Source organism: Seriola lalandi, unplaced genomic scaffold (genome assembly GCF_002814215.2).
Source record: "Seriola lalandi dorsalis isolate HSWRI2012SDOR001 ecotype SW California unplaced genomic scaffold, Sedor1 jcf7180002052504, whole genome shotgun sequence".
NCBI lineage: Eukaryota > Metazoa > Chordata > Actinopteri > Carangiformes > Carangidae > Seriola > Seriola lalandi.
The window spans coordinates 592,251-608,891 of NW_019523057.1; the positions used below are offsets into that span (position 1 = coordinate 592,251).

The following is a 16,641-nucleotide window of genomic DNA, read 5'->3' on the forward strand; positions in this document are numbered from 1 at the left end:
ACCCCCCCCCCCCCCCCCAGACATGTTTTAAAGTTTGCAAAAATACTCTGCTGTAATTAACTTTGTTTAATACAATTTACAGTTCTTTTACAACTCTGAAAAGGGGCTGGAAGCACATCTATGCTAAATTGCTGGAATTCTGTATCAGGACTCATGCCCCGGGCCGTCCACCACCGCTGCTTTAGCCTGGTTGACTGGTGAAAGAGCAGACCAAAATCAGCCACTAGCAGACAAATCAAAACGGTAAGCGTGGTTAGCGTAGTTAGCATAGTGAGCATCTTTTAATCTTTTATTTGTTGTTGTTTGTTGGCTTGTAACTGGCTGCGTTAGTGGTTAAACTAACCAATTCTTCTGTGCCCTGCTTTTTGGTGGAAAACCATTTTCAGCCATGTGCGGCATGATCATGCTCATGACATGATAAAGAATGTCAGTTCATTGGTTGACTTCTTTATTGAAACAATGGTAGTTTGTTTCGCTGCACTGTAAATAGCAACACCAGCTGACAAAGTGGCTGCTCAAAGGTTTTTGCTGTGGCATTAAACCACACTGTTACCATGGTAATGACGGGAGTCACCAAAACAACCAGGCCTGAAATCATAAGGATTATAACTTTCACCTATAATTGTGTAATAGTTTAATCTAATTTAAATTATTACAGTGCTAATTCATCAGGGCCTATCAGGACTTATTTAATGTCACTGAATGTAGGTGGTAATAACTGTTCATTTATTTGCTCTTGGTTCAAAAATTCAGAGCAGCTGGAGCGTTCAGGAAATCATTTGATTTGTTTTCCATAATTCTGGCAATTGCAGATTCCAGCCCTAATGTGATTTGGGCTTTGTAAAAAAATATTGTTCTAATAACATATTAAATCTGAAATCTGGACTGAGTTTTGAGATTAGGGTGGAGGCGGTGGTGGCAATTTTCTTTCTAAGTCATGGGGAGAGTCTAATAAAAATATTTTATTGCTTTGATTTGCAGTGTCATTATCAATCAAACACAAGCTTGACCCCGTTTCTACACACTAATAATCTCCATACCAATCCTTAAACTGTGTTGATATACTATATATATTTTTCAAGTGGTCAATAATTTAATGTTGTAACCCTGCCAGAAAAAAAAAGAAAAAAAACCCTGAATCCAGCAGTCTGTTTAGAGTTGTCCAAGGGCACGGAACAAAGATGATGGTGGTCATTAAGTGAGTAATTACATCAGTGAATAGGCTTTGAATTTCCTCAGCTGTCGCACTAACAGAGAAACCTACAACCAAGCACTGAAGGGTCAGTGAGGTGATGTGAGATTTTGTTCCCACCCCCAGGAAATCAATCAATGCATATCCATGGATACTTGCAAGCAAACAAAAAGGAGGCGCAGTTCATATAGGTCCCACACATTTCAAAAACTATATATTCATTATGATAAGGAGGATGTACAAACAGCAATTCAATAGGTGACAGCATTCAGTGATTTCCTTTATGACGCATCTCCCCTCGTCTCTTTGTTGCTATGTTTATTATCACTTCTTCCCCTCCTCTTCTCTCTGTCTCCCCATCTTAAACCGTTTATTTAGGAGGGTTGTTTTAAGAAGCAACATAACAGAGAGAAATGAAACAAAACTTTTTAGATGTTGGGTTAAATCTGACATCCATCCTAGTCATCTAATTTCACTAAATTGACAGATATTTACATTTTAAAGCTTCTTTAGAAAATCCCACACCTCTTTCTTTTTTTAAACTTTTCATCCTGGTGCATTGAATGTCTTAGAGGATGTGAGTCCATTTTCTTTCCTTTGCTGGGAAATTGCATCTTGTTGTTTCTAACTCCCTTCTCCATTATTCTAAGGAGTGACTCCTTGGTGGGCCATCGCCTTTGTAACTCTGGCAGAGACTTGACAACACTCTTCCTACAGTATGACTCACTCAGCCCTCCACAGACATACTCTGTTAAAAAAGAGACTGAGAGCTGCAATTAAAATAGGTTGAACGCTTATGTGTTAATGATATACAGAGTAATGTAAGGTTTTCTAAGTTCGATCAGTGTTTGTATTGATATATACATTAATAGACAGAAATTAAATCGTCACCTAAGACAACTATGCATACTCTTCAAAAGGCTGAGGTGTAGTCTTCATGAAATATAGATCCACTTTAAGGAAATTTGACATAAGTATTTGAGTAAATGCAGCTGCACATGTCAGAAAATGTCAGAAAAGTCTAAATCAATCAGTCAGCAAGTGTGTTTAATCAGTGCATCAATGCCTATTCATTCAGAAAAACAAGCAGCAACAAACAATCGGACACAATTTTGATCCATGCCAAAAAAACAAGAACACACAAACAGTTTGTTTGTTATTGGGTTTTTTTTTGTTACCTTTTCCAAATCCTTTCTTCTCCTTTCCTCTTGTTTTTCTCCCTCTGTTTGTCCACAGATCTTCCAGAGTGGTGACTCTTTCACAGTGATCCCTCTCCTCCTCTCTCTGTGCTCTGTGATGAAATGATCAGTAGGAGAGGGTCTGCTGTTGCTTCCTTAGAGGAGGAAAGCTCTTTTTATAGACACATGAAGTACGGAGCTCCGAGTCTCGAGGCCTTGGGGTGTGATTGAGGTAAAAGGGTCTTTTGCTCCTTTCTGGATGGGGAGGAGGGTGTATTCGTGTGTTTGTGTGTATGGCAGGTATACAGACCACCCACACATTTTTAATCACTGGTGCTGCTCATGTCACCAAACAATAGGTGAAGCATTAGTGAAGTAGTTGATAACTTGCCACTCCCCTCCTCCTGCTTCTTCCTCTGGTTTGGGTGCGATCTTAAAATTAAGTATAATGACAGATTACTGGGATGTTTCTGTGCTCTGTGCTTGTTTACATTACCGTACATGCATCAAAACATCTGCTCTTCATTGGTGGACTCGTCAGTTCCTGTTTTAAATCCCTCAAAGGTCAATCGATGACATCTTAATGCTCAAAACAGCATCCTATTCAAAAGGATGAAGAGCTGTGGTGAAGTGTGCAAATTGATTTGACTGATTGGATAATTTTCTGGGGTTCTTGTTTACAAGGTGTGTGTGTGTGTGTGTGTGTGTGTGTGTGTGTGTGTGTGTGTGTGTGTGTGTGTGTGTGTGTGTGCATGTGCATGTGTGTGCATCCCATTGCGGAGACTTCATTTGGAAGACCTGACTCACTGGTTGGACGTCATGACTACACCTCAAATGGAGAAGACATACGCACACGCACGCACGCGCACGCACACACACACACACGCACACACACAAACACAGTGTTTCATAAAAGGAAAGGTGCTGTTGAAAAGAAAATCACCTATTCAGTGACAATAATATACACATTCATCTTTCTTGTTCTATAGCCGTATTGATTTTATCAAGGAGTGATATACAAGGACGAACACAGAATAGGTGGTTGGAGGTTAACTCCAGGACAAAAGGAGGAGGAAAACACATGTGCCTGTTGTAAGAGACATTGATTAATACGTTTCACGTTTTTTTTTACTTTTAAAATTTCAGTTCGAACACAGAAAAAATAACACAAAAAGTTTACAATAAAAGCATGTGAAGCACTGGAAATGGCATCAGCTACCTGACGGCTACCTGCACGTCTGCAAACAAGTGCAAACTAGCACAATCACCATGCAGAGTGATCAAGCAATTTGTTGATTAAGATGTATGAGTTAATGTTGCAAATATAAATCATGAATCATGCTGTGATTATTTTCAGTTTACTGCCTCCGTCCTTTGAACAACGTCATTTAAACATGGTCAAAGTCAAATGTTTTCCTTTTTTTTATGGTCAAACCCTAAAAAACAATAATAATGTTAATAAAAAAGAAATCATACTTGCACACTCGTGTCAGGCTGCTTTTAAGTATCTCAAAGTCATGAATTAAAGCAGATCATCCACATTTCCTTTGATCATAAATCTTTGATATTAAAGGTCTGCAACAAGAAACAGCTGACAACAGACTCATATAACAGATCATAAAGATTTATTATGCTGGGTGAACTTATAAAAAGGCGCCTTGTTCACAACATCACATCTGTCATGTATAGTAACTGTCATGTATCATAACTCTTCACATATTCACAGAAAACATTAACTGTTTCTGCGGACTGCCATCGTGTATCCAGTTTTTTGTATGAAAGCAAAGGTGCTCATAAAGGACTGATGTTTATAGTCAACCCTTTATCTTTAGGTGACATCATGTTGCACACGCAGACATAAATAAAAGCTCCAATGCTCCTCCACCCTTCCCTAGATACAACTGCGTTTCCTCACTACACTGTTATTCCTCTGATTTACACTTGAGAACAGCCCTTCACTGTGCCGTGTCTTAGGCCACTGTCCTGCTCATTTCAGGTGATTCACAGACTTATTTAACTTCTGTGATATTTTAGTGTCATGCATTTTATTATATATTTAATGGTATTTCTGTGATCTTTTGTAATTTTTGTTTTGCATGAATAACCTGAAATGTCTAGAGAGATTTCAACTTTATATTTACACGAAGAACACCACATACCTTAGAGTACAATGGCACTGTAGTACATAAAAGACGCTAATAATAAATAAGGTTTAAAACCTGAATATGGGTAACTGAAGTGGGAGTCATTTTCTCTTATCTCTCCCAGAGGCAAGAGCCACAACCCCCATAAGATTTAACCCACTTAACCTCCATGTGGCCTTCCTCTCCAGGTGGTGTTTTTGCTCTGCACAGCTCCTGCTTATGAATTTGAGTCATTCTTGGATATGAATATTAAAAACAAGAAGAACATGCACGCTAAGCCACCTCTTCAATGGATTAAAAAAGGTTTAAAAACAAATGGAGATGATGCATTTCAACAGCACTGGAGTGGAACTCATTTTCCTGTTGATGGTGTTGAACTTCCTCCGCTTAATAATAATGCAACCCCCAGGCAAGGCTGTGCAGGGTGTGAATCATTGCCTAATAAAGACTCTGCCATTTAACCAGCTGCCATTTATACAAGTGTTATCATCACATCAATCTGCAGACATTTTACATATATATGAAAAGAGGAGACAGATATTTTCTCAACCAGTTATTTTTTCCAGATCTTTCCTTTGCAGATGCAGATGGCAATCTGATTTGTTTCCAATAAGTCTTAATGCACAAACAAGGCAAATATTGTGCCAGAACTTGACTAAGATGCAGTGTTCAGATACATGAAGTGTTTTCACACACATCATTTAAATTGTTGAAATGTGATAATATTGGTATTGACAACCTGAGATCAATATTTTGATGAGTAAATTCCCACTATCTATGATACGATACAACACGATACAGTGTTTGGTGCTACTTTGCCTTTAGTTAGTTACTTTAGTTAGCTTCTTTGCATTCACATACTGTGAATATAGATAGTGCAAAAAAGGCGGTAATTACATTATTTCTAGCACTACTGGCTGCTATTTTTTAAATTAACTTTCTTTAACAAGGCAAAAAACATATTTAACATTGGTTTATCACTATGATACTCCTGGCTTTTATATACCATATTTTAATATGGTTAAATAGAATGGACATTCATGTGTTGTATATGCTTTTATTTAAGTTTTATAACAGTTTCTCTCTGAGGTCTACTTGACTCCAAACATATGTAACGTCCCAATATATTTCTTTGTCTGTGAATGACTTTCTGGTCAGTAAAATGAATAGGAATGTTATAACCTTGATAAAGGTAAGATTTATTGTAGGGCTGTTGTATCAGGCCGCATTAGTTTTAATTAGACTTACCTATTAGATTAGCAACTGAGTGTCTATTTGTTTATGCTCAACCCCTATAACATATAAAAAATTAAATATGTCGTTATTTGGTGTAATAACGCTTGATACTAATTTCTGGGTCAACATTTTAACCATTTTATGTATTTCATGTTTGGCAGTGTTTCCCAATCTCAAGTTCGTAATGTGTCATCAGGAAGGTGCGTTAAAGCACTATGCAAGTGTAAACATGTAATAAAATGCCATATTGTAAGGAATTATTTATCATTTCAAATGAAGTACCATCCAGCTGCAATGCATTTGAAAAAAAACATCTTGAACCAGAGCTTTCGACTTTTGCACAACCTGAACCAACAGTAATTATTCAGCTGATTTATTGCACCCTGATGGCATCCAATGGGATGCTGTCCAATTAGGTAATGCTTTCTCCTGCAGGACATGAATTAAGGTCTGTGCCATGAGGTCCTCTCTGATTATGTATCCCATAGGATCCTCTGTGAATCCTCCCACCTCGTCTGTTCTACTGCCCACGACCTAAAGACTGATCAGCATCTGCCACCAGTACAAATCTCCAAGTTTTTAATTAATCTTGAAGGAGATAAAGACACTTCCAGGTCCGGTTCAGGTGTACTATTCCCAGGAAGATGTTGTGGGCGCTGTCTGGATGAAATTGCCACGTGATGGAGGGCTCGCTCACAGATATTTTGCCTCCTTATTTGAACACTTTCTGCTAGTTGGCAGTATTGTAGACTGTGCTTGACTCTGTTATGCAGTTTCCTCGGTCAGTGAAGTAGTGAAGTGCATTAAGTAGCCTACTCGTGACCCAATGTCTTTGAATTTCTTCTGCCCCGGTAATATCTAATATTACAAAGTGTTGTCCTCATTAAGCTTTTTGAGACCGTGCGTGCTCTTACACTTTTGGACAACAATGGCACTGGGGAATAAGCTGTATCATGCTTTGGGTACACAGGTTTTAGTCTTTTCATGGGATTGTTGATTTAACCGTTGAACAATGATAGTTAATGCTCAGGGTTTAGGATAGTGGACACTCGGAAAGGGCTCCAGAGTAGCTTAGATCAACCTGCCCCGTCTTTGGTTCCTGTAAATGGGGTTGTTCTACTGTACAGGCCCACAGAAGAAGAGTCCAAATACGACTGTAGCTCCTTAGAGATCATAGGGTGTGACTCATGACATTTTTAGAAGTTACCAAAAAGACAAAACTAATTAATTAACTATTTAATTAAAAAACTTTTTTTTTTTATTAATTGTTAATTGCTTGGCAACAGTGTTAGCAAAAAGCTGAACCTCTTGCTGGACCTCAAGAGTCCTAACTGAAGGCAGGCAGCATGTGGTCACTGCCTGATATATGACGGGGCTGTAAAATGACCACCATCGCTGCTACGCTACTGTTTTGTCAAACTGTATGCGGGAACAGAAAAGAAAAGATGGTGTCACTTTTTTCTAGTTTTGTTGCATTACGGTCAGAAATATTTGGTGTGTGTGACTTATATAATAAATGAATCACACAAATGCCATTCCACCTTTTCACTGTTTAGTCACTATCCAGCATCTTCTATTTGCAATGTCCTCGGTTTCCTTCTTGCTGCATCTAAGCCGAGTCATAGTGAGAGTGAGGCTGTTAGTCCTACAATAGATTGGAATAGATTAGAAAATTGGACTTAACTGTATCTGTAACCTTTTAAAAAAAAACAATTAAAGACATTATGTGACGTACCTGGAGCTTTTCTCATTATCCAGAGCAATCCATGACAAGCTCAGTGTCAGGTTATGCAAGTGTGCATCATGAATAGGTTGACGTCGCTTCAAAATGCTGCCAGAGTGAGGAGGAATGTCCCAATTGGCAAATACTGTATGAGTTGCATTCCTCCCTTATGTTGTAGGAGGAAGAGAGAACAGATTCATGTGAAGAAAGGGAGGAGGCATGTTTACATGCTGCGAAAGGTTGTTAAATGTCAGATTTTTTCAAAAGTGCCATTTTCTCCAGTGGTTCTGTAGTGTGAGGTGGGTGTTTTTACAGTTATCACCTTGGAAAAGCATTTTTGAATAGGTGAGTTTTTGTGTGTGGGAGACGCTGACTTGAAGTGGATAAAAGATCAAAACAAAAAGAGAGCGTATGTCTTCAAAAGTATCTATTTACTGTGGCCGTGGCCTCAGATAGTAGACAGAATCCATTCCTGATCATATCTTAGGGCATTCAAAGCCTACCATTGGTTCAACATATTTTAACAGAACACCCACGCATTTTTGTGTCCCAGGATAAACTTTTTTCAAACCGTCAAATCTCAAAACATGAGCTTCAGAGAAGAGGTGCTCTGGCTTTAAGCCAGACATGAGAACGCCTCAGGCAAACCCATGGACCCTGCTTCAACACTCACCAAGCAAACACTTTGCAGGTATTATTGTTACTATTTATCTATTCTATAGGGTCTGAGTCCCAAACCGAATAGCAGTTTTTAGTGGGACTGGAAGACACCCCAAAAACCTTTACATATTTTACCTTACTCGAAAATGTACTGTTTTACATTACTCACATTCACAAATTCTTTATCATTTCTCTCTCTTGATTGTAAAGCACTTTGAAACTAAGTTGAACAAATAAGTGCTTCAGGTGGTGATTGACATGTTGCTATTGAGACAGCATTTTATGCTTTATGTGATGGGGGTAGACGAGGACAGACCCAAGAAACACGGAATTCATTGCATGCAAGAACCTACATGTACCATGGGTGTGCATTGGTTGTTGCTTTTGATATATAATGTAATTTGGTCACGTGTTTCATTCTGTTTTCTAGATCTTGTAGGAAATGTGTATTTGTTTTTTACTCCGCTGCAGCTGGAGCTATATTAAACCTGTTGAAGGACCCAGGTGCAGAGATGAAGTTTAGGCCTCTAATATAGGTCTAAAACTAGATTTTTAACACAGGACCACAACATCTGGTACAGGAATAATGGAAGGCTTAGCTTTACTGTATGATTATGCGATTAATCAAATTTAGACAAGCAATCGACACACAGTGGGCTCTCTGGAGGTTTGAGGCCTCAGGGCACTTAACCTGCTTTGTGATGGTTGGTGATGCAGCTTTCTGAGTGAAGGACAGATGTTCAAACAAAACACTTAAACAGCTGATGACAAAGAAGGTGCCCATCAGTGAAATCACCTGCTGACGTGTTAGTGTCCCATGCTGGAGACTGCTCCTTCAGTTTATTGATGCATTAAGCAGAGCGCCGTTCTGAAAGGCCAAGATGGTCACGTGAGTTTAGGTCAGTTAATCATTATTCACACTCACATCTGATATGAATTGAACTGAATTGACAAGCCAACTTACATCTGACAAAAAATAAAGTAGGTGGCGCACAGCAGAGTGAATATCGACAGCCACTGCAAAAATACACCTGCTCCACAAATTGACTTTTTTTTCATTGAGCAATTTCAAGATGTTGTACAAAAGAACAGAGAACCCCGTCTGGTATACAGCTCTTGCTCTACAGTCTTGATATTGTTTGATTTTCTTTGATTCTGCATTAGCAACTTAAAGGTTCCATATTGTAGAAAGTGTCTTAATCAGGGGGGTCTGACCCCATCAATCCCCCCCCCCATAATTTGAACCATGTGAGTACTTTCATGCTTTCGTTCCAACAACGAACAAGGGTGTTATTAGCAGTACATGCTGACATCGGTATTTCTGCGAGACGTTACCCTTCACTCACAACACATTTCACCTGCCATGTTTAATGTCTTTCCTCATCAAACTGTCCACAAGGTTTTGTGTGAAGCCGTTACAATTTTTTTTAAAGAATTTTTTTAAATTGAAAAAAACTAGGACAGGATGCAAAAATAACCTCTGTCCAAGTCAGAAGCCGAAGGTTTAGTGTTGCAGATGTTTCTTTGTTAATAAATACTCAAGCATACAGATGGAAACTCCCTTTTCCTTCGGACCTCGACACAAACAGTAGCTTCTCTTACTCCTTTCTCAGTGTTATCACATAATGTTCCACATGTGACTTAAATCTATGAAAAAGATTACACTAAATGTAATGGACCACATCCACTGATGGAACAATTCTTGGAACAAGGCCACTGGCTAAGAAGAACATCATTTGTGGTTTAACTTTTTTATTCGTTATGACATATTTTAAGAGCTTTTTCCCAGCATAGCTGCCTTCATTATCATACTTAAATTACATGGTTTTAGATCCTTTGCGAGCCTACTGTAGTTTTTAAAAGTGAAATAATGCTTACGGGCTGCTTTCTGAAAAGTTTATCTGGAAAATTGTGTGAGGTTTGGGCCCCTCTCTGTTAGTCTCAGTCATGACAGGTTTATATAAACGTGTGTGGTGTTTAAAACACAAAGCAGTGAAATTTGATTTATCAAGCTTTACATTCCACAGTCTACCAGCTGTAGACTAACAGTACAGGCATAAACTGTTAAGAAAAGACAAAACAAAACACAAAACTTGAGGAAACCGGATAGACAAAATCCCTGACTGCCCACAAGTGCGCATTAACTGAAACATCCTGCAAAACAATACAATGAATAATTTTATTACCTTTGGCAATAAGAAAGCAAATTAAACCATGAGAAACAGGTACTGACTGTGTTTATGGGTCTTCACACAATCACAGTCTGACATCCCCTGCAAAGGACTGCGACCACAATGTCACCGAACCGGACACTCTCTCAGTTTATGAATTTCTCAAGCATGAGTGAGAACCGCTTGAGTCCTAATGGGAACACGAAACCAACCTTAATGTCAGTGAAGCAAAGAATAATTCACTCTGGAAAGTCTCATACCAGCAATGCCAGTGTATTACACTCCTACAGCATCTCCCACAGGACATCTCAGGAAGCACAGTCCTAGGCCTTTCTCCAAAATCCTAAAATAGAAAATAAAAAGCTTATTGTTTCCCTTGGATGTGACTCCCAACCACTGGTCATAGTTGATAGCTGAGACACATGGTGCTGTTTTAAATGCATGTTAGAAAAATCTTTGCTTGTGTACAATTATTCTTGTTTAATTAATTCCAGGGGTTATATATTGTTGGAGTGTGTTGTAATTTCCTTTTTTGTTGGATCCATTTTACTTTAACTTGGCTGACCCAGTTCATCCTCATTTAGGGATTTCCCAGAATTGTCTTTCGACAACAAACACCCAGAGTTTATGAGATTTTCAACTGGAGATTTTAAGATGTGAACAGAGACACAGTAGCAGCTGATAGCATGAAAACATTGTGTGTGTGTGTGTGTGTGTGTGTGTGTGTGTGTGTGTCTATGTGTGTGTATGTATGTGTGTTTTAACCTCTAAGTACTCTGTAAACACATGTTTTTAAGCGCTACCTTGTAATAACTATTGCTGCTGTTGTAAGTTGCATGTTAGCCACAAGAGGCTGCAGTTTGGTCACAAATAAATCAGCCTCTGCTGAGAGTAGAATTGTTCTTCTTTTTCACTTTATGTTTCCTCTTTTACATTCAAGTTATAATGTGAATCAACCGTAAATGAATGAATGAATGAATGAATAATTATGTAATTTTCACATTTTCCAACAGGATCAGAACAATCTTCTGCATTTGTTGTGATATATTGCTCTTTGTTTTTACTCTCATTGAGCCCACACTCATCTCCAGGAGATTGCTATAACATACCTTTTTTAATGAACCTGTAAAGGCTCTTCAGATAATTCCCCCCTTCTTGTGCTTTTTACTCTCCTGTGGTACCATTAAAGCTTTTTGTGGTGTCCTTGTAGGATGCAGTGATTAATAACTTGCTGTGATATTTAAAAATGTATAATGAGATCACTATGGACTTTATTCACAAGGCACATGACAGCATGACAGCAAGTGTGTGACAGTTTATTGCAGCAGCAACTTCTTAAATGAGATAAAATATGTGTACAGTTTGTATATGTTTTTAGGTGGTGGAATGGAACATAAAAAGCAACATAGATACAAAATGTTAATAACAGATAATAATATAGTGCTACACTACTGCTACTACACGGACAAAACCACCACTGAGGACACAGTCGCATGTCTTTTCATGGCGTTTTCTCTGGGAATGCTTTGAAACACGGAGGAGAAGCTGACATTCTCATACAAACATTACAAATTAACTGGCAATAAAAATGATAACATTTTGATAAACTGTAGTGATTCACTATTCACCACACAGCTAATTAACTAAATAAATGAAATCAATGTTAAAAAAAAAGAAAAATATCATTATTTTGTGGTTCCTCAGGTAGAAGTTGGGGAATATAGACATTTGCTATGTTTAAATTCCTGGCTAAGGCACTGACTTGTACTACTAGTAGAGTCACTGGTCAATTAGCACTTTTCTTAATCAGACAAACTATCACACATCCTTCTAATGTAGGTTAACATTTAATAGAACACTTTATTTTAAGCACATTTTTAAAATAATAAATACTTTCATTCATAATATGCTTTGGGACAAGCTCATATATTAGCTCTCATATTAAAATACAGTAGGTTTATACTATATATTGTGTGAAATAATGGCCAAATGTATAGCCCAAAGCCTACATGTTGTAAAAATGTAGGTTATGCAAATAAATTGCCCCACAGACGCTGTAATTCATCCACGACCAAAAGGCAACAAGGGGGGACATAAATATGTGAGGGGAGCTTCTTTGTTCGACGTTTAGTCACCTCTGTGGCCCCTGGAAAACCATTAAACGAGGAGGACTTCTCCCAGGAGCCCGGCATTCCTCAGATTCCTCCGGTCTGATGTCAGAGCAGAGGGGACGGCCCTCCAGAGGCATCTGGACCTACTGCTGCCTTCACGGCCCCCGCCGAGGCTGCGACCTCTGAGCTCTATTTTGATTTCAGAAAATTTCGCGAAAATATGTACCAAGTCACTTTTTTTTTTTTTTTTTTTTAACTTGCTTTCTTTTGACAATCATGCCATATGAAGTTATTTTCATATGACATAAAAGGAAAAAACAATTCACCCAAAAGATGCACATCATATCTGCCATTTGTCCCGGCCTTGAGATAACTAGTTGTCTACTTGCAACCCCTTGTCACAGGTTGTGTATGTCTACCAGCAGTGACCAGCAGTGGTGGAAGATAAAGTTACTTAAGCTAAAGCAGTAATTCTACAATGTAAAATTTCTCATTCACAGGAGTGGCATCTAATGGGCTATTATTATTGATGTGGGAACATTTAATTTTAATGTTGTAGCTGCACGGTGGAAGTGAAGCTTAAATTCAAACTACTTTGTATACTAATGTGTAAACACATCACACTTCTATTGTCATATGTTATGTATATAAATTGCATTTTTCCCTTGAAATGTAGTAGAACAGAAGTATTAAGTGAGATATAATGATTACACTCAAGTAAAATAGGTAGCCTACAAGTAGTGTACCTCCTCATTCTAGTAAGTACGCTATATGACCAGTTTAATAAATAATCTACTTTTTCACGTGTTTTATGTGAATCATTTTTTGGTCATTCACAAAAAAAGTAAGTTAGAATAGAAAAGAATTAAACATAACTTGTTATATTTTTTATGTTTTACAATCCTTTTCTACTTCCTTGTTTGGACGTTGAACGCGTAACTCGTGATTCCAATGTTTTCTGCAGCTTGTGAATGCATCATATGCTCCTCTCTCCCCCTGTCGTGAACGCCTCCATTGGACTAGAGGGACCACTACTATAAACATACCAAGAGTCCCAGCGAGAGAAGAAGACCACGTCGTTGTTGTCCACGGCCAAGTTGGAGACGTTTCGTGGCTGTTTTTTTTCCTGCCTTTTCTGCTCCTGAAAAACTCTGAAAAAACAGACAAAAACTTGACGCCGAAGCAGCTTCAGGACCAACTCAGGACTGACTTTGCGACTGCATTTGCGACTTTTTTTTTTTAATTCTAAAAGTTGCGCTCAAATGATTCAAGAAACTCTCGAGATTTTTGTTTCCCACACAGGATTTTAAAGGTATTTCAAAGACCATATGAGGAATATCTGTTTGCTTTGAGGTTCAACGCCGTCGAGCAAAGACGTTTCTCTGGAGCAGAAAACGGCATGTAGCGCAGGATCAAGGGTGAGTTGTCTTGCTAAAAAAAAAAAAAAAAAAAAAAAAATCCCTCCCAGGAGAGTTTTCTTCTGCGCTTGATTGTTTCCAACCCACAGGCATTCTTGTAATAAGCAGAGGACAACACTTTTAAAGTCTGAATGAACAGAGCTTAAAATGTAAAATGTAGGCCAAATGGCTTTGGCCACGTAGGGCAGGAGATCCCAAATATTTTTATGCCAAACCCACCCTCTCCTCCTCCTCCTCCTCCTCCACCACCTCCTCCACCTCCTCCAGCACATAAACATAAATTAAAATACAGGCAGAGCCCCAAATCCTCCTCTACATTTGATAAGATGCGGGCAAGTGTTGGGTGTGATTTGGAGATCTCATTAACCTGTACGTTGCTGGATTGTAGTAGAAAGAGTGAAACCTCTAATCAGAGCAGCGTGGAAAGTCTCTAGAGTTAATCAGGGAATAGTAATATTATATTTCATATATGCACTTGTTTGAGGTCCATCGTGGACTCCCTCTGTAGGGCCCCTCAAGGATGCAGTTTGGGCCTCTTTCTAGGAGTCCAATAGGTACATGCCATGTGAAGTCAACAGCTGTAATATCTAGGTCCTACTCTGTTATTGCACCTAGAGATGACATTTTTACACTGAAAACAGCTCGTAAAGTGTGTTCTTGTACTGAGCCATCTTGTGGAAAATGCTTGGAGTCATCCAGGTCAAAAGGGAGGTTGTGAATTAGAGCTGCACATGCATTCATCTCCAAAGTAATTACAGTTCTACATGATGCCGTTAAACACATTTGGATGACATGGTGTGTTTGTGTATGAGCCTGCCTCTCCTTTAACCTGGTGATGATGACATGATCACTGTGTTGCTGAGCTGTTTGTCCTCCCCTCACACCGTGCGTGCACACGAACTGTGCACACATGTTTGTGTGAGAGTATGTAAAAGATGTGTTTGGACATGCACCCTGGACTAACACAGCTACAGTAAAAAAAAAAAAAAAAAAAAGGGGGAGAATTCTGTAAAGGCAAATATAGCATAGCTGCAGGAGGCGTAGGCCATACACACACACACACACACACACACACACACACACACACACACACACACACACATCTGGCTGTCTTTATAAGCTCAAAGGCATGCTGTGTAAATTATATGGTGCCAGAGCAAGTGGCTTGGGAGTACACAGCAGTTTTAAAAACCCTGGTGGAGAATTGAAAAGACCAAAAGTCAGAGCAGTATCCTTCATCCATGCTCCTCATCACCTTATGGTCTGGCATGTTTCAGAGTGGAGACCCAGGGAAGAGTGGTTGAATATCCAATATCTGTTTGTGATTATTTCCGTAGATCCGGTGCCATTTCTTGTCACTTTGCATCCTGCAGTCATATTTGAAAACAAAAGGAAAGTTTCTGAAATGCCAATGCAAGGTCCCAAAGGCATGTTTTGTCTAAGGTCAGCATGGTAAGAATATAATAGGTGTTTACTGCATAATGGAAGCCTGCATGTAAAAGGAAAAGTGGCTATTGTTTGTGTAGCCAGTGGTCATTTGAGTCTAAAGGCCATTTGATTGCTATGTGGGGCAAACATACCTGTAATTTTGGTCAAGTGTTCATGCTGTAGCTCAGGAGGAGAGTGAGGGAGAAAACATAGGCAGCAGCGGTTATTGTTGGTATTGTTGCAGCAGGTTAAGTGAATAAATGCACAGAATTCCTTCAAACTCAACTTGTGGTTCTCTTGTTATTCTGCAAATGGAAAAGAGCCATAAGGCCGTGATCTCTTTCTCTTTTCTTAAATTTAAATGCATTTATGATGAAGTGACAATATCAACTTGTGATGCAAAATGAGGATGTCTAATTGATGAGAGAGAGCACAAATTACAAATCAAATCTTATTATTATAGATTTGTCATACTTTATATAATCCCAAACCCTAATTCTATCCTTTTAATATGTGGTTTTGCATGTTAGGAGATATGCTTCAGACCATAGTCGATTAATCAGTTAATCTACAGAAAAATAATCGACAATAGTTTTGATAATCAAAAAGCAAAAATGCTAAACATTTGGTGGTTCCAGCTTCCCAAATGTGAAGATGTTAAATGTTTTAAAACAGTCCCCATTAATATAAACAGAATATAAATCTGAGTTTATAGGAAGCCAGTTATTGAAATGGTATGTGACTGTAAGCAGTATGTTGTGTGTGGTGAGTGTATTCAGACTGGCAGAGAAGCCTTTGTCGGAGGATCTGTGGAGTTGTGTAAGAGCTATGCTCTCTGGCAGCCCGGTACACAACAACAGAGCAGAGAGCGTGCTGCGACCTGCCCAACTCTCCCACACTCCACCTTAGGCACCTTCCAGGTGCTGCGGATGAGTTGTCAATCACTGCTAGCAACAGGACAGACCCCTCTCCCTCTGCTCACCTCAAAACTGTTTCCATGATGTGGCCCACATATGGGTTTAAGTGTATACACACGTTTTTAAGGTTACTTTGTGCGGAAGTGTGTATGTGATCCTAAGGAAGCATCAAGCAGAGAAAATTTCCATTTGATGTCAAGTTTAAAATGTGTGAATTTTCCTTTCCTCGCAGCCATTATGTCTGTTGGGTACAGCCGGATGTAAACAGTAGCAAACCCAAAGTGTTGCTGCTTTCATTGGCTTGTAAACTCCGTGCTGTTGAAGTCCCTGTTAGTGTCGGTGCCTGAGGGTTCAGCTGTGAGAAAACACTCAGTGGCTTTTTGATGATTGAGCATGTGTGTGTGGAATTGTATTTGTGTGTAAGGTTATGTGAGTGTGGTTCCCAGGAGCAGAAGGGGGCGGG

General features: G+C 39.0%; 2 protein-coding genes across 2 annotated transcripts in view; one reads left to right on the top strand and one right to left on the bottom strand.

Moving 5' to 3' along the window:
* Window positions 1-2,597, bottom strand: part of LOC111650570 (pro-opiomelanocortin-like) — a 6,071-nt gene extending 3,474 nt beyond the window's left edge. Inside the window, 1 exon segment of the mRNA XM_023400475.2 lies at window positions 2,371-2,597. The gene's annotated coding sequence lies outside the window, so the exon portion shown is untranslated.
* A 10,838-nt stretch (window positions 2,598-13,435) lies between these two features.
* LOC111650586 (protein tyrosine phosphatase non-receptor type 14) overlaps window positions 13,436-16,641 on the top strand; it is a 39,395-nt gene continuing 36,189 nt past the window's right edge. Inside the window, exon 1 of the mRNA XM_023400499.2 lies at window positions 13,436-13,833. The gene's annotated coding sequence lies outside the window, so the exon portion shown is untranslated. The remainder of the gene's footprint in view (window positions 13,834-16,641) is intronic.